Source organism: Bufo bufo, unplaced genomic scaffold (genome assembly GCF_905171765.1).
Source record: "Bufo bufo unplaced genomic scaffold, aBufBuf1.1, whole genome shotgun sequence".
Classification (NCBI taxonomy): domain Eukaryota; kingdom Metazoa; phylum Chordata; class Amphibia; order Anura; family Bufonidae; genus Bufo; species Bufo bufo.
Window position 1 is genome coordinate 17,545 of NW_024400231.1, and position 22,635 is coordinate 40,179.

Sequence of the window (22,635 nt, forward strand, 5' to 3'; positions counted from 1 at the left end):
GCTGCCGCCATATTGGCAAGATAGAAAACAAGTTCTGTGTTGCGTAAGACGTGTGTGGAGATACTAAAGGACTTCCCTGTGTGGCCAAGCTGTGTGAACTTCGGTCTAGAGACGGATGGAGTACAAAGAAACCATGCATTTAGTGAAGCCAAGTTAAAAGGACTGTGTGCAGCAACTAACTTGTGGAGCCGACATTGGGCTGAGTGGATTGCCCCAAACAGTAAAGAGACTCACAGTGCTGTCGAGGTACCGGACAGTAACTGTAATAATCCTGGATTATATTCAACTGGTTTTCCGGCCTGCTGAGGAGGACTTCTTTGTTGCGGATCCTGCGCTGGTTAAAGGAAAAGGACGACATCGGGCCCCACCGTGCACTTCCACAAACTGTAAGAGGTCCACCTGGACCAATGGGATAAGGGGGGTGCACACCCGCTTAAACGTTAGGGTCAGTTAGGGATAGTTTCTGGGACTATTATTTCTTAGTGTCGGCACTGCGAATACGGACACAGCAAAGGTGAAAATTGTTGCAGTGTTTAACTTGTATTGTTTATACTGTTTTGAATATTTTGCTTGTCTTTACCTTTGTAACTGCATTGTTACTCGGTTCACAAATTGGCGTAGTCGGCAGGATCCGCCTACCAGAATGGACGGCGACGCACCCGTTAGGAGGGATGGTGCTTGAGGAAGAATGCCAGCAGGGGCTGTAATGAGTCAGTTAGCAAAGTTTGATGGCAATAATATGTCTGTGAGTGTGTGTCACTACCAGAGCTTTGGGACGTTCTCACAGCTCTGTTTCTCCACCCCTGTGATGATGTCACTACTGGAGCTGGGAGGAGTTTTCTGTTTCCTTCCTCCCAGCTGCGTTTGATTTCCCTGCCTTTATATTCCCCCTCCTCCTATTGTAGGTGTGGATTATATTTCTCATTTGGGTTGTAGCTCTTGCTTGAGTATCTTCCCTTGTATGCTATCCTTTCACTGGACCTGTGTTCTGCTGCAGCAAGTACTCCGGATATTGCCAGCCTGTCTTTGGATCCGTCTTCACTGCGGCTGCAGCCCCTTCAGCTAAGTGTGCAGACATTGTTGTGTATCTGTGTGTTTTCTGACTGGATCCGAGGCGACCACGGTTCCCTCCATATACTGAGCAGGGCACCGGTGGCCGTGCCCCTTCCACTATTGTAGGGGTTACAGTGGTCATCAGTCTTAGGTACGCGGGCATGCCTCCTTCCACCATTTGGATCCGGGCATGGGCTTAGCAGCATAGGGAGAGCTTTCGAGGGTCTGACAGGGGTCACCCTTTATCCTCCCTAGTTTGGGTCCGGTCAGTAGCTCTATTTTCTGTGCATGCTCTTGTTGCTCACATACAACCGTGACAGTGTGTGGGCAGAGCAGATACGAATAATACAGCGCATGTACCAGACCGCGCCAGAAGTACTAGTAGAGCTAGCCATATTGACGTTACAAGGAGATGCTAAGACTACAGTGATATTGCGGCCATTTGAACTAAGACAGACATTTGAGCAAGTTGTCCAGATTCTAGAAACTATTTATGGAGAAACCGCATTGCTGGGGTCCCTGCAGGCATGGTTCTTCCAGAGGGTACAAAAGGAGAATGAAAGTTTCCCTCAGTATGCAAATGCCCTACAAGAACTGCTCCGAGATATTCAAGGGAAGGAAAGAGGGGGCTCACCAGCCTTCTGTAACCCTGATCGGACACTCCGTGACCAGTTTATTCTGGGGATCCGTGATGGCAGTTTGACTGTTGCTATGCAGGACTTTATACGACGGGAGACTGATGCTAAATTTCATGACGTACAGGTAGAGGCCATCTCACTTGCCAATAGTATGGTTCAGAAGCCCCAGACCGCAGTTGGAGTTACATTGTCGCAGGGGGCTAGCTCTGGCCCAGAAACAGTGGAAAAGGGGACAGTTAAAGAGATACTTACAGTAATGCAGAAATTGCAAGAGCAAATGGAACACCTACAAACCAGTTGTAATGAGAATTCTATGAGAATTGCAGGCCTCCAGACAACTAGAGACGAAGGGGTGGGCCGTTCACACCAAGAAGGTCAGAATCACCCACAACCCTGATGAAGGGATGAGGATAGGACCTACCGAAGGGGTCCCAATAATGTAGTACAACTCTCAGGAGAGACCAATGGGGCTTACCGAAGGGGCCCAAACCGATGGTCAGAGCGACGGGAAATACGCTGCTGGGAGTGTGGACGCGTGGGCTACATTGCTGCTAGATGTCCAGAGCAGCGACAAGCTTATGAGAGACCGCCGTTAAACTGAAATCCCCTGCTGCAGTAGGGCGGGCAGTAGGGGAAACTGAGAAGGAGACTATGATGGGAGAATGCCCTGAAGAGGACCTGATCGCTGCAAGTCCCATCATACAGATGGAATTGGAAGGTATTCCGGTTACCTGGATGATTGACACGGGTTCCCAAGTAACGACCCTGAGTAGAGACTGTTACGAACGGTACTTTTAGCAACATGTGAAATATGATCCCCATACATTCATACGAGTGGTTGCAGCTAATCAGTTACCAGTATCAGTGGTGGGATTGGCCTGGATGAATGTCAGATTATGTGGCCATGATCTAGGCAAGAAAGGCATTGTGGTGGTACAGGAGTAAAGGTCCCTGTCATCTTGGGCATGAATGTGTTAAAAGAATTGGATCAGAATCTCTTTGAAAAGAAAGGTCACGGTTATTGGAGAGAAACCACTAGCCATCGGCCTACTCAAACGGCCTACCAGCGGTTGGTCCGAACATGTGGCTTACAGAAAAGTTCAGATGCACAGTGTCCTCTTGCTCGAATTTCGGTCCCTCTGCATACAAAAGTTACGTTGCCACCCAGACGGGAGATGATAGTGTCCATGCCTGTAGGCACCTGTAGGAAACTAGAGGGCATAGCTGTGTTGATAGAACCACTGCCGACAGCCGGAAGAAGTGTTGATCCGCTAGTAGCCCGTTCCTTGGCAGTAGTCCGCAATGGGAGAGTACCCCTCCGATGTGTGAACACCCAGGATCAGAGTGTAGACCTAGCCCCAGGAAGGCTGCTGGCTAACCTCTATGTGACTCCAGAGGAAGTGAGGAAAGCGACCCTGATGCAGTTGAGGCCGGCTGAACGAGGTGAATGGACTGTAACTGTATCTATGGGGGAAGGCGAGAACCCCACCCCTAAATGGAATGGTGGTGCAATTCGAGAACAGATGAAGATAGAGACTTCTTCGTGTTCTCTGGAACAGATCCGGAAGGTAGATGAACTGTTATGGGAAAACCGCACAACCTTTGCACGTCATGCTGAAGATTTTGGATGTACAACAGGGATCTACCATGAGATTCCCACAGGAGACACCCCTCCAATCAGAGAGCGCTATCGACAAATTCGTCCACAGATGTATCAGGAGGTGAAAGAACTGTTGACCCAGATGCTGCAGAGTGGGATCATTCAAGAAAGTCAAAGTCCCTGGGCAGCTCCAGTGGTACTAGTAAGGAAGAAAGATGGGTCCATTCGGTTTTGCGTAGACTATCGAAAGTTGAACACCTTCACCGTACGAGATTCCTACCCCTTACCTCGGATTGAGGAGTCCCTTTCAGCACTAGGAAGAGCCCGGTACTTCTCCTCGCTAGATCTGGCTAGTGGGTATTGGCAGGTGCTAATGGCCGAGAAAGATAAGGAAAAGACAGCCTTTATCTTGCCCATGGGACTATACGAATTTAACCGGATGCCATTTGGGTTAACAAATGCACCTGGAACGTTTCAACGATTGATGGAGAAATGTCTTGGTGACTTCAACTTTGAGTTCCCTCTCATCTACTTGGACGACATTATAGTGTACTCTGCAACCTTTGAGGACCATCTCCACCAGTTGGGACAAGTGTTTCAACGATTGCAGGAACATGGGCTCAAACTGAAACTCAGTAAATGTCGGTTGTTCCAATCTGAAATTGATTACTTGGGTCATGTCATCGTGTATCAGGAGAAGGGGTAAGGCCGTCGAGGGACAAGATAGCGGCTGTTCAAGATTGGCTGACACCGACTACCCTGCGAGAGGTGAAAGCGTTCCTGGGAGTAGCCGGCTACTATCGACGGTTTATTAAGGACTTTGCTAGGGTAGCAGCACCACTTAATGGCGAGGCACCTCCGGGGGTCCGAAAAACCGGTCTTTGAAATGGGGCCCTGAACAGGAACACGCCTTCCAGGCATTGAAGGATGCTCTTACAATGGCCCCAATCCTGGCGTATGCTGATTACCACTTGCCCTTCCAGCTATATACGGATGCAAGCCTGTATGGTCTCGGAGCAGTGCTCTCTCAGCTCCAGGATGGCCAAGAGCGTGTCATAGCGTATGCCAGCCGATCTTTGCGAGATTCTGAAAGAAACCCTGACAATTATAGTTCATTTAAGTTAGAACTGTTGGCACTGGTATGGGCCATGACTGAGAAATTCTCTGAGTATTTGAACGGAGCTGAAGTCTTAGTACTGACTGACAACAACCCATTAGCTCACCTAGAGAATGCCAAGCTCGGGGCTTTGGAGCAGAGGTGGATAGCCCGAATGTCTAAGTTCAATTACCGCATTAAGTATCGGTCCAAGACAGAGAACGAAAATGCAGATGGACTCTCTAGGGTAACTACCCAGGCCCCCAGCGGAGACGTGGATCATGAGTTAGAGCATGTGGAGGTGCCTGACTTCAGCAGATTTTCACAAGCCTTGGTCATTGCTATGCAGTGTGCAGTGGAAGGGACCGAAACGGCTCCTTTCTTTGGCCCTCACGACAGGAATGGGTGCAAATACAGCAGGCCCATGAGGGGCTGGCGAAAATGATCAAGTGTGTTGAGAAAGGCAAGAAGCCCTGTAAAGAGGAAAGAGAACGACTGACACGTGAAATGCTATCAGTCCTGAGTCAGTGGGAAAAGTTAGAGATGAAAAATGGAGTGCTATGCCGAAAGGTATATCTACCTTCTGAAATCGACATTCGTTATCAAATTGTAGTGCCTAGTGAACTGGCTCAATCATTGGCTCTTGAGGCTCATAATAAGAATGGACATTTTGGTCATGAGAAGACCTTTCGTTGGCTACAGCGACTGATTTACTGCCCAGGCCTTCGTCAAATGGTCGAAGAAGTATGTCATAGATGTTGAACTTGTGAGATCCATAAGGCGATAGAACAAAGAGCTCCCCTGCAAACCATAGTGACCCAGGAACCTTTGGAGATCGTCATGATAGAGTACCTAATGGTGGGCCCATCCAACAGTGGGCACCAGTACTGCCTCGTAATGGTGGACCACTTCACCAAATTTGCGGTGGTGACCGCCACCAAGGACCAGACCGCTGAGTCGGCAGCTCGAGCCCTATGCCAAGATTTCATCAGTGTACGGGTGTCCACAACGCATCCACTCTGACCAAGGGGCTTGCTTTGAGGGACATGTAATGAAAGAAGTTCAACGTATCTACGGGATAAAGAAGTCGCACACGACTCCATACCATCCCCAAGGAAATGGAGCCTGTGAACGATTCAATCGAACTTTGCTACAGATGGTGCGGACTTTGGAGGAGGACAAAAAGTTACAGTGGCCTCAGTTCTTGTCTGAGATGGTTTGGGCCTATAACAATCAGGTCCATTCTACAACAGGGTATTCTCCTTATACTTTCCTCTTTGGACGGTCTGGGCGAAGTGTCGGAGAGTTACAGTTAAATGATGTGGATGGGTTCCCTCCAAGAGATCCAGCCTCCTGGGTGCGGGCACACCAGCAGAGAATTGAGACAGTTCATCGTTTGGTGCAGCAGCGTCTGCAAGAAAATTCTCATCCTGATAAGACCCAGGTGCAAAGGGCACCATTGCAGCCAGGTGACCTGGTGCTGGTACGTGTCAAGAAGCCTCAAGGAAAATTGGAAAGCAGGTGGGAGGCTGTGCCGTATCGTGTAGTTACCCGCAAGTATGCAAATGGGCCAGTGTACGAAGTCCAGAAGGAAGGAACTGATTGTGTTCGAGTACTTCACAGAAATATGTTGCGCCTGTGTCAATCTGAAGAAGCAAATTGTGATGGAACTGATAATGTCAACAAGCTCCCACAGTCAGAGACTGGTGGTGTGGAATGGGCTTACGATGATGAGGATGATTGTTGGCCAATCCCTACTCCTGAGGATGTTCCACCTGTGACTACTGTGCCCCCAGCCTGTGCCTCCTCTGGTGCGGAGTCTGCTGGTCCTTCTCAGCCTATGGCTACAGCACCCCAGAGTATACCAGTGGTTCTCAGACGCACCACTAGACAAAATGCTGGCACTCCCCCTGTTCGGTATGCGCAGGATGAGTTTATTTGGCCTGCCATACAACGGTACATTACCACTCTACGTATAAGAGTACAGCCCTCTGGATATTCAGTCATTGGCAGGGACTGCCAATCTTAAAGTGGGTGGGAATATGTAAGAAACAGTCATGTAATGTCTGTAAGTTTCATTATCCTGGTAAACTGTGTTAAAATTTAATGTAAAATGCCTGCAGTATTTGTTTGGTCAGTAGATGGCAGCATAGGACCAATTTGCATTGGAGTTTACCATAGAGAAAGTGTATTAGTGACACTGGTTCTTTAAGGCAGCAGCTAAATGTTGAAGGGACACGCCCCTTGTGATGTCAGCCTGCCTCAGTGTGAGCAGGAAGAAGGAGGAAGAGAGACTGGAACTTCAGCTGCCGCCATATTGGCAAGATAGAAAACAAGTTCTGTGTTGTGTAAGACGTGTGTGGAGATACTAAAGGACTTCCCTGTGTGGCCAAGCTGTGTGAACTTCGGTCTAGAGATGGATGGAGTACAAATAAACCGTGCATTTAGTGAAGCCAAATTAAAAGGACTGTGTGCAGCAACTAACTTATGGAGTCGACATTGGGCTGAGTGGATTGCTCCAAACAGTAAAGAGGCTCACAGTGCTGTTGAGGTACCGGACAGTAACTGTAATAATCCTGGATTATATTCAACTGGTTTTCCGGCCTGCTGAGGAGGACTTCTTTGTTGCGGATCCTGCGCTGGTTAAAGGAAAAGGACGACATCGGGCCCCACCGTGCACTTCCACAAACTGTAAGAGGTCCACCTGGACCAATGGGATAAGGGGGGTGCGCACCCGCTTGAACATTAGGGTCAGTTAGGGATAGTTTCTGGGACTATTATTTCTTAGTGTCCTCACAGCAAAGGTGAAAATTGTTGCAGTGTTTAACTTGTATTGTTTATACTGTTTTGAATATTTTGCTTGTCTTTACCTTTGTAACTGCATTGTTACTCAGTTCACACCTCTGCCATCAAAGTTCAATGAGGATCGTCACCAGTACCGAGGTTTCCTTAATCAATGCCGCAATACTTTCAAATGCAACCTGCTCCTTTTACTAGTGACAGGAAAAAAGTGCTATTTATCATCAATCTTCTGACAGATGACGCTCTTGCATGGGACTCCCCTTATATGGAAAAGAACTGTGCCCTCCTCAATTATTTAGATAGCTTTATCGCTGCTATGGATCAAGTTTTTGATGACCCCAATCGTTGTGCCACAGCTGAGACCAAATTGCATAATCTTCGACATACACAGCGGAATTTCGTCGTTGGGTAGCTGACACCACATGGAATCTAGCAGGCCAAAGGAGTCAATTTCGACGAGGATTATCAGAGCTAGTAAAGGATGAGCTTGCCAGAGTTGAGACTCCTGATGATTTGGAGGATTTTATTGAACTGTGCATCCGAATTGATCAGAGACTTACTGAACATAGAAAAGAGAGACTGCGGATATTTGCAAACAGACCCACCTACTCCTTCAGTCACTCAGCATTGAACACACAGCAAAGACTGAATCCTTACCAGAACCTATGCAGATTGATGTCATCCGAAAACCTCTTAGTGCGGAGGAGAAAAAGAGGCACGGTACAGAAGATCTGTGCCTCTATTGTGGGGGCTCAGGACATTATGCCATTAACTGTCCCAACAGGTTTCAAAGGTCTATAGCTTGCACTAGTAATAAGGCGGATAGCAATCTTAAACTTTCTGAACTGCCGGATTCAGTTAAGCAGACCATCTCATCTGTAACCCAAGACAAAAACAAAATGTATTCATCATCCTCTAATTTTGTCATTCCGATACAGGTCTTAATTGGGAACCATAAAATGCAATGCTCTGCCATGTTAGATTCTAGGGCAGGGGAAATTTGATGGACTTGCAATTTGCGCTTGATAATAACATTGCACGTAGAACAAAATCCATGCCAATTGATATGGAAACTGTTGATGGATCTCCTTTATCATCTGGACCTATAACTCACGAGACAATTGAACTTGGAATCTATATTGAACCTGACCATCATAAAACTATTAGTTTTCATTTGATTTATTCTCCCAAGTTTGCGGTTATTTTAGGAATTCAGTGGTTTGCTATCAATAATCCTTCTATCAACTGGGAATCAAGGACTGTCACATTTCCTTCTGAATACTGCAAGGACAATTGTCATAAGTTTATCCATCCAAAAACAAATAAAAGTTTCTGAAATTCCTCTTCAGAGTTATGATAAATTGCCACCTTAATATCAACAGTTTAGTGATGTCTGCAGCAAGAAAAAGCTGATCAACTACTTCCTCATCGCCCCTATGATTGTTCCATCGATTTGCTTCCTGGAGCTACTATTCCTTTTGGCAGAATTTACAATCTCTCTGAACCGGAATTAAAAGTGCTCAGATAATACTTAGATGAAAATTTAAAGAAAGGCTTCATTCGACCTTCTTCATCCCCAGCTGGGGCACCTTTGTTCTTTGTACTGTAGAAAAAAAAGACTCAACTTTGAGACCATGCATGGACTACAGAGAACTAAATAAGATAACTATTAAAAATCGTTATGCTCTTCCCCTAATTCCTGAGTTGTTGGAAAGACTCCGGTCTGCTAATATTTTTACCAAACTTGAGAGGGGCCTATAATCTCATACGCATTTGTCCAGGGGATGAGTGGAAGACCGCATTTAGAACTAGATACGGACATTTTGAATATATGGTTATGCCATTCGGCCTCGCTAATGCTCCTGCAACATTTCAAAATTTTGTCAATGATGTATTTCGAGACTTCTTAGACCAATTTGTTGTTGTGTACCTTGATGACATTTTTATATTTTCAGACACCTTGAAGGAACATTACAGACATGTTCAGTTAGTCTTGGAACATCTACTGGAAATATTTTTTTAGATCAAATTGGAAAAATGTGAATTCGAACAAACACAAATCGAATTTCTTGGATATATCATCTCCCCAGAAGTTCTGAGTATGGATCCTAGTAAAATCAAAGCTGTAATAGATTGGCCCACTCCAGGAAATCTTAAAGATGTTTAGCGATTTATAGGGTTTGCAAATTTCTACAGGAGAGTCATAAAAGACTTTTCTAAAATCATCTTACCAATCACTTAACTCACAAAGAAAAAACAAGTATTTTCATGGTCTCCAGAGGCACAAGTTGCTTTTGACAAGCTAAAAACTCTTTACTTCTGCACCCATACTGGTCCATCCAAATCCTGAATTGCCTTTTGTAGTTGAAGTAAATGCCTCAGACTCTGCTGTGGGAGCTGTCCTATCTCAACGAGTTAGAGAAAAGATGCAACTCCATCCATGTGCTTTTTTTTCTCATACCATGTCATCGGCAGAAAGAAATTATGACATAGGAAACAAAGAACATTTGGCCATTAAAGTTTATTTCTCTGAGTGGAGACATCTTTTGGAAGGAGCTAATCACCCAGTGACTGTCATTACTGACCACAAAAATTTAGAGTTCATCCGTGCAGCTAAGAGACTGTCTGCAAGACAAGCAAGATAGGCCTTGTTTTTCTCTAGATTTAATTTCATCATTTCTTATCGGCCAGGTTCAAGAAATGGCAAAGCTGATGCAGTGTCCAGGAATCTTGCTGAACCACAGAAGGGGTCTAAAACAGAGACTACTATTTTATATTCCTAAAATTTTGTAGGAATACTGGACTCTAAAGAACTTTTAACCATGTTCAGAGAGGAATACCAGAATGACTCTTTTCTCAACCATCCTTCCAAAGATGTGGACCTTTCCTTTAAAGAGGGGGTTTGGAAGCAGGAATGCAGAATATATGTCCCTGAATCTGCTCGACTTGAAGTCCTTAAATTGGTCCACGATTCTAAAATTGCAGGGCATCTTGGAGTTATGAAAACTTACGACCTACTGATTTGTTCATTTCGGTGGCCAAATTGTGAGAATGATGTTAGAAAATATGTTTCCTCCTGTTTCACATGTGCACAAAACAAAACACCGTAATCTCCTCCTCTAGGTCTTCTCCAACCACTTCCAGTTCCATCCAGGCCTTGGGGATCAATTTCCATGGATTTTATTGTGGACCTTCCTCCTTCTAAAGAAATGACTACCATCTTTGTTGTTGTGGACCGACTCACAAAGATGGGCCATTTCATTCCAATTAGAAGAATTCCTACTGCAGAACAAACAGCAGAATTAATAATTAAGGAGATATTTAGTTTGCATGGAATTCCTGACAATGTAATTTCAGATAGAGGTGTTCAATTAACATCAAGATTTTGGAAGAACTTCTGTACAGCCTTAGGAGTTACAGTTAATTTGTCTTCTGCTTTTCATCCTCAGTCCAATGGCCAGACGGAAGGAACAAACCAAACTCTGGAACAATACCTCTGCTGTTTTATTTCCTACCTTCAAGATGATTAGGTGGACTATTTACCAACAACAGAATTTGCATACAACTCTAAACATCGTGCTACAGCTCAAAGTAAATTTTTAGCGAACTTTGGCTTACATCCAGTATTTATTCCTAACCTTCCTCTTAGTACAACTATTCCTGCTGTTACTCACAGACTAATGAAATTGCAGGAAACCCAGAAGAAATTAATAGAGATGCTACAAGAAGCCCAAGAAGACTATAAGAAAGCAGCTGATAAACATCGCAAAGTTCCTCCCACCTTTAAAGCTGGTGATAAGGTTTGGCTATCTACTAGAAATCTAAAAACACATGCTCAAAAATTCATAGGACCTTTACAGATTTCTGAACAAGTTAATCAAGTTGCCTTCCGTCTCAAACTTCCTAACAAATGGAAAATACACCCTGTGTTCCACGTGTCATTGCTCAAGCCATTTAACGAAAACCCCTTTCCAGGAAGAAATCAGCCGCCTCCTGAACCAGTAAAAGTCCAAGGAGAGGAAGAAAACATTGTTGAAAAAATTTTGGACTCTTTTTTGGAATTTTGGAATTTTCAGAGGTCAAGTGCAATATCTGGAGCAATGGAAGGGTTATGGACCAGAAGAGAATTCATGGGAACCAGAAAACAATGTTCTCGCCCCTAGGCTTACAAAGGGATTTAATGACAGACATCTAGCAAAACCAGCTCCTAAGATGTCCAGAGGCCATCCTGAAAGGAAGGGACTACTGTCAGGACTCAAAACCAAGGACTCCTGTGTCCCAGGCAGCTGCTCTTCCAACTGAGCTATTCTGCTTTCTGGACAGCTCCTGTGCTGAACTTCCTCCCTGGTTTGCTCCACCCTGCTCCATGATTGAACATCCTATTTAAGCCCAGCCTTGCACTTCCTGCCTTGTGAGATTATTGTGCTCCTAGCCTGTAATCAAGCTAGTTTTTACTTCTTCCTGCTTGCTGACGTTATTCTGTGCATCGACCACTGGCTTCCTTCTGACTACAGTATTTGCCTTCTCCTGCTTGCTGACATTATCATGAGCTCCGACCACTGGCTTCCTTCTGACTACGTTACCCCAGGTAGTTGCTATAAAGTCTCCGAACCAGACCTGGACCGTTACACTGAGAATGCTCCTCTGACACTTTACAGGGTCATACTACATACATCCTACTGACAGAAAACTCTGTTCACTGATGTCTGGCACCTCTTCCTGTGATTCCACCACCTCCTGCCACTTTCCATGTGCTGCCTGCTGTTCACAAAGGTTAACAGGTGTGCAAACATGGTGAGGCTACATAAAGCACACCGCATGTGTGGAATGCTTAAAGGGTTATTCCAGATCTATCCAATTGTCCACTATCTAAACTATTAACTTGGTGGTGGGGATGGTCCTGCCGATCCGACCCCCACTGATCATGAGAAGATAAAGGTTGAGCATGCACATTGCCATTGTATTCATTTCTGTGGGACTGTGCTTTACTTAGCTATCTCAAGCAATCTCATTCTGAAGAGCTTTGCAGGGTATGGGACCCTGGTTCTTATTATCAGTTTGGGTCACAATGTTCAGCCGCCCACAAATCTCCTAGTTATCTCTTATCCTGTGGATAGGGAATAACTTGATATAAATGGAATATAGCATGAAGACAAATCTGCTGTCCCCTAAGGCAAGCATTGATGACATTTGATTTGAAGATGATTTCAAGACATGAGACAAGAATGGCTTGACCTAGTCAACCCAGCTTCCTTCTATACTCTTCCTCTGCTCACTGAATTGCTTTATGCTTTGACTTTTAATGTTTTTGACCTCAAGTTCAAATCTGTACACAACAAATCCATTATCTCCCATTCATTTCATCTTTTGCTGTGACAGTTTTCCTGAAAGTGTGCTAATTAGAGTGGGGATGTTCTGTAAAAGCTTGTCCTCAGGCAAAATGCCACCTATGCCTGCTTTATACACTACTGAGAGCATCTGGGCCATGCACAGGTTACATCCCAAGCAAACTATTATACACTAATTGCAACCATCACTTCTTTCTGACATTTCTTTTGTACAGTATACAGTCATATTGAGGTACAGCTGGTGCATGGGTGGCCTAAATTATGAATATTTATCCAGGTGGAAAGAAAATAATTAAAAGATCAAATTTACTGTATAACCAGTAGACAAACATGCAAAGGAATCTTAATTGACCCACAAATAACCTCATTTTATTATATGACTGCGCCCAACATTACTATAAATTTGTTTTTCGTTTCAAATTAAATTTTATCTGTAAAGCTGTTGATTGTCTCGCAAGTACACTGTGTACCATGTTACCAGAAAAGCATATAAAAAAATTACTTTTATAATCTACAGCATACTGGGAATATTTGTTTATGAGATAATGCTTCCAGTACACAGCTTCAGGCCAGACATCTTAATTAGACTCTTGTTCAATTGTATAACTATTTAAGAGATTAATGTACTTGCAGCATTCTTGCTGGTTCTAAAATAGCAGGAAATATCATTTTTAAGTAATGTATTTTAATAAATACGTTTTAAATCTTTGCATATGCTCCAAGTTGTAATAGGAATAGGGGAGGGGGCTTAGATGCACACCACCTAAGACCTGCAATATGCATAATACAGTTCTATTAAAAGCTTCTGTTTAACTGAGAGTAACTTGTTACTCCTCTGGGGAGCTGAAGGTGCCACAATGTCAAAGTAGGGCTGGAGGAAGCCTGTCAAAATGATTGTTCTATCTATGGCACGGGGGAAATTTCATTTTGATATCCCCCTGTAATAATTGCAAATAGTACATTAACAAACATAACATGCAAATTTTAACTGATTAAGCGTTGAATGTTGGAATATCTGCTTGTCAGTTTAGAATCCATATTTGTTTGTTTATTTGAAGTTTTAATATTTATATGTTTTGTCCAACTAACAGAAAGTAAGGAAGGGACTTGAACCTAACAGGAACCAATCTAATACTGATATTATATGTCAAGAATATTAATAAACAACTCTAGAGGGAAACAGAATTTGCAAGTTCCCAAATAATACTCCCTATAATTGATAAATATCACATCGAATCATCTCCAAAAGAAGGTGAAAATAGGGAGATAAAACTTCTAAAAAATAATCGCTACACCATGGTATGACATATAAAAACACCCAAAAATATATATATATTTTTTGGCGTTTTTATATGTCATACCATGGTGTAGCAATTTTATATTAGATACTAGTAAAAGTTAAGTTTTATCTCCCTATCTTCACCTTCTTGATTCGTTGTGGTATTCAAGAATATTAATACAAGCATCCTCCCAACTTAGCCTGACTGGAAGCCATCTTCCATAACTCTTTCTCCTTGACGTGTTCCTCCCGGGATAACTTGATGAATTATCTGTTCCAGCAATAGTTGGTCCTGTGTTGAGACAAGAGGTTGTGGCTACTGATGCAGGAAGTGATGTTGTTTCAGTGACAGGTACAGATGGGTATTATGGTGGCAGTCCATGCCCACCGCTCCTTACTCTTGGTGGGCAAGGCTGCCACTTTGCTCACCCGCTACAAGTAGTTCCAGCAGAGGGACTAATGATTTTCTCCCTCTAGCAATGCCTATTTCAGCCCATAAAGCATGTGTGCTCCCTAGCTTCTAAAGGGCCAGCATGCATCCACCTAGATCTTCCCCAGCCTATGGCTAGTCACCCTGGGATACTTAAGGTCCCCTCAGCTAGTATGCTAGTTTTTTTGAAAAGGTGTTCTATTGGCTTGTTTCCGTTTACTAACTTTTGATCGACTTCTGGTTTTGACCCTTTGCTGCCTGAACTGATCTCCATATTAATCCTGAGCTGCCCATCCTGACCTTGGACTGTTAATGGATTGCATGAAATCTGCCTACCCTGACCTTGGCCTGTCCCTGTCTCCATTTTTGACTGATCCTTTGGTGCTCTGCACTGGTAAACAGAGACTGCTCCTAGAGGTAGAAGCCTGATATTTCCCCTGAAGTGGAGTCCAGATCCCTGTACAGGGATTAAAGGGTGAAGACCAGGGGGACTAATTCAATAGTTTCCTTAGGAGTACCCCAAAATCAAATCAGTTCAATTGACACAGCAGGTCCACATTCTCTTCAACATAATGAAAAGACATTATTTGGAGCAGAGTGAGCAAAGCAGTAACATGACTGCAATCATTTTACATGTAATCTTGTATCTGGTTCAAAAGTCATATGTATAAACTGGGAATTATCATCTTGATATACTACTTTGAGTATAGAGAGGCTGCGAAGAGTGTCTCCTTCACTGGAGGACCCAATGCTTCCTTTTATTATAAGGACAGACCTTTGATTTCAAAATACTTTGAGATTCCAAGCAGGACAACTTGGACTAGCTGATTTTCAAGGTGATAATAACATCAGAGATCTCTATGCTGTAAAGCTTTTACAAATTTAACTGATAATTTGACTTCCTTAAAGTAAATGTGTCACCTGAAAATGACCTACTATTTACATCAAGTTTTTATGTTAAACATTATTTAAGAATGTTCCATGATGTTTTTAATTCTTCGCTAAGCAGCTATGCCTTTAAGCCTAACATGTACTGTTCTCTAGAGATCAGTTTCAGTAGTCATTTCAGATTTATAGAAGAAAAGAAAGAAAGACAGACATCATTCACTCATTCACAACAGGTACTGGAGACAGCTTCACTTTCCTGCACTTCATGCACAATGACCTCTGTAAGAGTATGTCTAGAACAGTCTTTAACAAGTAATCTCTAGACTACAGGTTCCTTTGGTCCATGAAGTTTCTAAAAAGCATACAGAATCTTTGAATGCTGGTTACCATGGGTCAGGCAAGATGTCTGCCCAATAACTATGGAGAGAAAATAGAAAAAAACTATCTTCAATAAAAGTATTATGAAATGAGAAAAAAATATTTAGCAGAATCTAATTTTAATTATGTAGATTGAAGGGAACCTGCCATCAGAATTGACCTATAGAGCTGTTTACATGTTTCTACTGTTCATGCTCCCATCATTTAGAACTGGTTTTGTTCAGGATAAAAAGTAGTGTGTTTATTTAAAAAAAAATCATCTTTGAAAATGCACTTGACTGTTGTCATCAATTTGTAGCTCCTGGAGTCTTTGGTGCATTGTGCTGGATGAGGAAATTCATTGAGTCTCCCTTTAAACTCCTGCCCATCTCGCCTTTATAAACCTCCCCCTCCCTCTCACAGACACCCCTATTGATTTTCTTATATCAGCGTCTGGCCGTGTGGAATCTCACGCAAGTAAAGAAGACTTCCTTGTACTGCCACAATCCTAACATGCACAGTGATCAGCTGACATCGGTCTTGGCAAGTTCAGTGCATGTGCAGTTATCTTTTGAAGCTGAGGTGTTTACTGTGCATGTTAGGATTGTGGAAGTACAAGGAGGTCATCTGTGCTTGTGTGAGATTTCACAAGGCCAGACATTGATGTAAGAAAACTAGGGTTGAGTGAACCCGAACTGCAAAGTTTGGGTTCATACCAAACTTTGCAAGTTCGGGTATCCGGACCAGAACCCGGACCCTTTCACTGAAGTTCGGGTTCGGTGTTCGGGTGATTTTATTATTTTCCATTATAACATGGTTATAATGGAAAATAATAGTATTAAGACAGAATGCTAAATAAAATGGCCATTAACCTCTTGGGGACAACCTGTACGCCCTGATGTCCCGATACTTAAGGACACAGGGCATACAGGTACGCCCTGTGTATTTACGATCACCACGCGCGGCGGGCGGTGATCGGAACAGGGTTCATCATTCAGCAGGCAGTCTGCGACAATGCCGAGGGGGGTCCTGTGACCCCCCCTCCCCCCGTTTTGGCGATTTCAGCAAAACCGCAGGTTAATTCAGACCTGCGGTTTGCTGCGTTTCCGGATTATTCGGGTCTCTGGTGACCCGATAATGCGGAATAGGATGGTGATCGGTAGTGTGATAATACACCACCAATCACCATCCTTAGATCCTAAGAGGGGATGGTGACATCACCTCCCAGGATCGCTTCCTATTGGCTGCATGGCTGGCGGTTGACTTCCCCAGCTCTGCTCTCCTCCCCCATTCTGCATCCTGGAGTGAGAGAAAGAGCAGCCCGTCGTCCAGCTCCGGACCCACCGCACTAAAAAGGTACCTAGGGACAGGTTAGGGAGAGCTTAGATTAGGCAGGGATACTCAGGGAAGATTTAGGGAAAAAAAAAAGTTTTATTTTTGCATCACCCTGATAGGGTGTCTGGGGTCCACAGCACACTTAGCTGTGTGACCCTAGATCCCCCAGGGGTGCTGCAGCTTGCCCCCCCCCACACACATTTTTTGGGCGCAAGCACATTTTTTTTTTGTGTGCGTGCGCTGACTGTGGCCGGCATTCTTAGCATCCGGCCATTGTTAGTGAATTGCCCACCCCTCAGCTTCGGACCGCTGTTCAGCGAGTTTGAATAATTTTTTTTTCACATTTTTTGGGGCGGTTTTAAATTTTTTTATTTTTTATTTTTTCTTCTGTTAGGTTTAGGGTAAGTACAAGAACACCCGTGCCCCCCCACACACGCACACTAAATAAAGTTTTCCACACACGCACACACACACACAAACACACTCCCCTATGGCCCGCCAGACGTTCTCGGACGAGGAGGCATACGCCCTGCTTGCCTCCGACTCCGAGAGCCCCAGTGAGGACGAGGATGACCCCACTTTTCTCTTGTCATCCGCGTCCTCCTCATTATCTAGTGATGATGATGAGCACCCAAGGCAGCGGAGATGCCGCCAGGCGGAGAAAGGGGACCCCCATGCCAGAGAAACTGTGGCCCACACTAGTACGAGCAGCTCTGGGGCTCGTACTAGTTTAACGGCCCACCAGATAAGTCCACCTGAGCCCCCTACTGGTGAACTTGCATGGTGTACCCCAGAGGATGTTGAGCCCGTGAGTCCTGATTTTGTTGGCCAATCAGGAATCCAGATTCCCACAGTGGGCTTTACTGAATATGACAATTTTTTTTTTTTTTCAGTGACCACTTTGTGAATCTGATGGTGGAGCAAACAAACTTGTTCGCCCAACGGTTCATTGCTCAACACCCATGCTCCTTTTTGGCAAGGACCGGTGGCTGGACTCCGGTCAGTGCAGCCGAGATGAGGAAGTTCTGGGTCCTCATGCTGCACATGGGCCTAGTCACAAAACCCAGTGCCAGGCAGTACTGGAGTGGGGACATCCTCTACCAGACCCCACACTACTGTATGGCCATGACACGTTCCCGTTTTGAGGCCACCCGGAAATGCCTGCATTATGCAGATAATGCAGCATGTCCCCCCCCCCTTTCCCCGAGGTTATCCTGCCTATGACCGCCTGTACAAAATCAAGCCGGTCATCGATCACTTCGGGCCCACATTTTTGGAGGCCTATGTACCTGGAAGGGAGGTTGCTGTTGATGAGTCTCTTATTGTTTTCAAGGGGAGATTCATTTTCCGCCAGTATGTTCCCTATAAGCAGGCGAGGTATGGCATGAAGCTGTACAAACTTTGTGAGAGTACCTCAGGGTACACTTACAAGTTTCGTGTGTACGAGGGACGAGATTCTCGTATTGAACCCCCAAAATGTCCCGCCACTCTGGGTGTTAGCGGAAAACTTGTGTGGGACCTTATGCACCCACTGCTAGATAAGGGTTATCAACTGTACGTGGATAACTTTTATACTAGTATCCCCTTGTTCCAGTCCCTCTCCCCGCCAGATCCATGTCCACTTGTGGGACCAAGCGGAAAAATCAAAGTGGACTCCCTACCCACCCCCTCCAGGTACCTATCCCCAGGGGTGAGACCCGTGCCCTTACCAGTGGAAACCTGTTGCTGGTCAGATATAAGGACAGGAGGGATGTCCTTGTACTGTCCACAATTCACGGTAACGGCATCACCCCTGTCCCTGTGCGAGGTACCGCGGTAACCGTCCTCAAGCCCGATTGTATCATCGACTACAATCGGTATATGGGAGGAGTTGATCTCTCTGATCAAGTCCTCAAGCCATATAACCCCATGCACAAAACCCGGGCATGGTACAAAAAAGTTGCATCCCCAAACAGATACGTTTTAAAACTGCCTGCTGTCGTTTACCCCTGGCTGTGGTGAAGTTGGTGGTGAAGGTGTTACGCTGACCGGAGGAGGAGCCGGTACAGAATGAGGAAGCGGAGTAGTAGGAGGAAGCAACAGGAGGCAAACTGAAGCGCCCTGTGATCCTCGGTGGTGGAAGGACATGTGCCAAACTGCTATATGCCTCAGGCCCAGCCGTCACTGCATTTACCCAGTGTGCTGTTATGGAGATATAACGTCCCTGACCGTGCTTACTGGTCCACATATCCGTAGTTAGGTGGAACTTGCCACAGATGGCGTTGCGCAGTGCACACCTGATTTTGTCCCCCACTTGGTTGTGCAGGGAAGGGATGGCACACCTGGAAAAGAAGTGGCGGCTGGGCATGACATACTGTGGGACAGCCACCGCCATAAGGCTTTTAAAGCTCTCTGTCTCCACCAGACGGAATGACAGCATTTCAAAGGTAAGTCATTTTGAAATGCTGGCATTCAGGGCTAGGGATCGCGTGTGGGTAGGGGGGTACTTCCTCTTCCTCTCCAGTGTTTGGGAGATGGAGAGCTGAACACATCTGTGGGACATTGTGGAGATGCTTGGTGACCCAGGTGGTGGTGTTGCCGGCAGATCCGCTGTTTGCAGGGTAGCAGGTGGCACTGTCACTCCAGAGGTGGATGAAGAGGCCGAGATTGCAGCAGAAGATAAAGCAGGAGGAGCCAGAGACCTTTCTTGGTTTTTGAGGTGTCTACTCCACTGCAGCTTGTGCTTTGCACTTAGATGCCTGGTCATGCAGATTGTGCTCAGGTTGAGAACATTTATGCCTCGCTTCAGGCTCTGATTGCACAGTGTGCAAACCACTCGTGTCTTGTCGTCAGCACATTGTCTGAAAAACTGTCACACCTGGGAACTCCTTGGAGCTGGCTTTCTTGTGCTCAGTCTCTTGCTGCGGTGGGCAATAGCAGGCGTACTATCTAGGGGACAGCCGCTCTACTTTTGCACCCTGCTCCCTCTTCTGCTGTGCTGGTGGCTCTGTGCAACCACCGCCTCTTCCTCCAAACTACACTGGTCACTCATATGACCTTGATTCCATGTGGGGACAAGGACCTCATCGTCCTCCTCATGATCTTCCACCCAGTCTTCACCCCTGCCCTCCTTGTCGGTCTGCACACTTTCGAAAGCCACTGCAGTTGGCACCTGTGTTTCGTCATCATCCGAGATGTGCTGCGGTGGTCCTCTCATGTACTCATCTTGAAAATAAGTGGTTGTGCATCGGTGCACTCAATCTCTTCCACTTCTGGGCAGGGCTAGGTGGATGGCCCTGGAAAAGACTGCTAGCAGAGTCATCAAAAAGCAGAAGAGACTGCTGCATGACTTGGGGCTCAGACTGCTTGGCTGATTTGCAAGTGGGTGAGGTATAAGACTGATGAACATCGGCCGCAGGTGCCAACTCTGATCTTTCAGCAGGAGACTGGGTGGGAGACATTGTAAAGGAACTGGAGGCACTATCAGCAACCCAATCTACTATCGCCTGTACTTGTTCTGGCCTCACCATTTGTAGAGCCGCATTAGGCCTGACCAAATACCGCTGAAGGTTCTGTCGCCTACTCGCACCTGAGGAAGGTGTTTCACTTGTGCGTGTTGCTTGTACAGATCGACCACATCCTCTCCCTGCAACAGGAGCTCCACCAGCAGCACCACGACTGGAGCAAAGTCCCTTATTTGACGCTCTCCTCATATTTCTCAAACTTAGGATCTTGCCCAAAATAGGTTCTTTTTTTAATAGCAGAATAGAACAACAGTATCTAAAGGGTGTATCTCAAAATGACAGATGCAGCAAAGGCTGCCAAATAGTGTTTTTTGCCCAAAATAGGTGTTTTTTTAATAACAGAATAGAACAGCAGTATCTAACGCTTGAATTTCACATGGACAGATGCAGCAAGGGCTGTAAAATTTAGAATTTTGCTCAAAATGGGTGTTTTTTTAAGCACATAATATTATTTCTGTATTTCAATCTTGTATCTCACACTGACAGATGCAGACAAGGCCGCAAATTTAGTTTTTTGCCGAAAATGGGTGTTTTTTTAAATAACAGAATAGAACACCAGTATCTAACGCGTGTATCTCCCAATGACAAATGCAGCAAGGGCTGTAATATTACGTACTTTGCCCAAAATGGGTGTTTTTTTAAACCCAGAATATTATTGCTGTATTTCAAGCTTGTATCTCACACTGACAGATGCAGACAAGGCTGCAAATTTTATATTTTGCAAAAAAAGTTTTTTTTAAATAACAGAATATGACAGCAGTATATAATGCTTGAGTTTCACACTGACAGATGCAGCAAGGGCTGTAAAATTTAGTATTTTGCTCAAAAAGGGTGTTTTTTAGCGTTGAGCGGACACCTGGATGTTCGGGTTCGACATTGGGATCCGAACTTGACCCCAAACCCCATTGAAGTCAATGGGGACCCGAACTTTTGAGCACTAAAATGGCTGTAAAAATGTCATGGAAAGGGCTAGAGGGCTGCAAATGGCATCAAAATGTGGTTAAGGGCATGGCAAGTGCTCTTTAAACAAATGTGGATAGGGAAATGACTTTAAATAACATAAAATATGTAAAAATAAAAAATAATAATCTTGATCTAGGAGGACGAGGTCCATATGGAGTAGGAGATTGAGGAGCCGGTGGATTTGGCGGTGTATGTGGAAGCGGCAGTGGAGGAGGTAGCCTACACTGCTTTTAGGTTTTAAATTTATTAATATTTTTTTAAATTAGGGTACGCCCCAAAACATTGGGAAATATAACATGTGATAACCCCCTCCAGTCGTGCTAAACACACGTTCAGACAATACACTGGCTGCAGGGCAGGCTAGCACCTCCAAGGGGTAAAGGGAAAGCTCAGGCCATGTGCCCAATTTGGAGACCCAGAATTTGCAGGGGCTGACCCCTGTCAGTCAGTTCGTGTAGGCGTGTGCACACTTACTGCCCCACCATGTCGCACGTCCCCGTGATGTTCACGATCCAATTTGATATCTGCTCTATCAACTTTCGATGTTCTTTTATGCGCCTACCATGGTGATCACGGGTGGCGGGGAATCAGGGTTCCAGGCCGGAGAGGGAGCCTGAGAAAAGGATACCACATACAAGGCAGTGGCGGATCCAGGGGGGGGGCAACGGGGCAATTGCCCCCCCCCCCCCAAGCTGGAGGCGGCGGCGGAGCACAGGGAGATGAGCGCTTCCATTGTGGAAGCGTTCATCTCCAGTCATCTGTATCGCCATCCTCAGGACAGCAATACAGATGCCTGTGCTGCGGCAGGGGAGGGAGAGGCGTATCCCTTTCCCTTCCTCTGATAGGCTGCAGGCACTAGGCCGGCAGCCTATCAGAGGCCGGCGCAGGCGTCGCGATGACGTCATCGCGCCGCCTGAGCCATACAGCGCAGGACACAGGCCAGAAGAGGCCTGCATCGCATCGCTGACATGGAGGTAAGTATGTGTTTTTTTGTTTTTTTTAATATACAGTTGCAAGAAAAAGTATGTGAACCCTTTGGAATGATATTGATTTCTGCACAAATTGGTCATAAAATGTGATCTGATCTTTATCTAAGTCACAACAATAGACAATCACAGTCTGCTTAAACTAATAACACACAAAGAATTAAATGTTACCATGTTTTTATTGAACACACCATGTAAATATTCACAGTGCAGGTGGAAAAACTATATGAACCCTTAGATTTAATAACTGGTTGAACCTCCTTTGGCAGCAATAAGTTCAACCAAACGTTTCCTGTAGTTGCAGATCAGACGTGCACAACGGTCAGGAGTAATTCTTGACCATTCCCCTTTACAGAA

General features: G+C 45.1%; 1 long non-coding RNA gene across 1 annotated transcript; it reads right to left on the minus strand.

The window, feature by feature from the left end:
• Nucleotides 1-6,230: 6,230 nt before the first annotated feature.
• Nucleotides 6,231-22,083, minus strand: LOC120983798. The gene is made up of 3 exons (XR_005775215.1): nt 22,072-22,083; nt 17,406-17,411; nt 6,231-6,504 (listed from the first exon to the last, which is right to left on the minus strand). It is a non-coding gene; the product is annotated as an uncharacterized LOC120983798 (long non-coding RNA).
• Nucleotides 22,084-22,635: the final 552 nt, after the last annotated feature.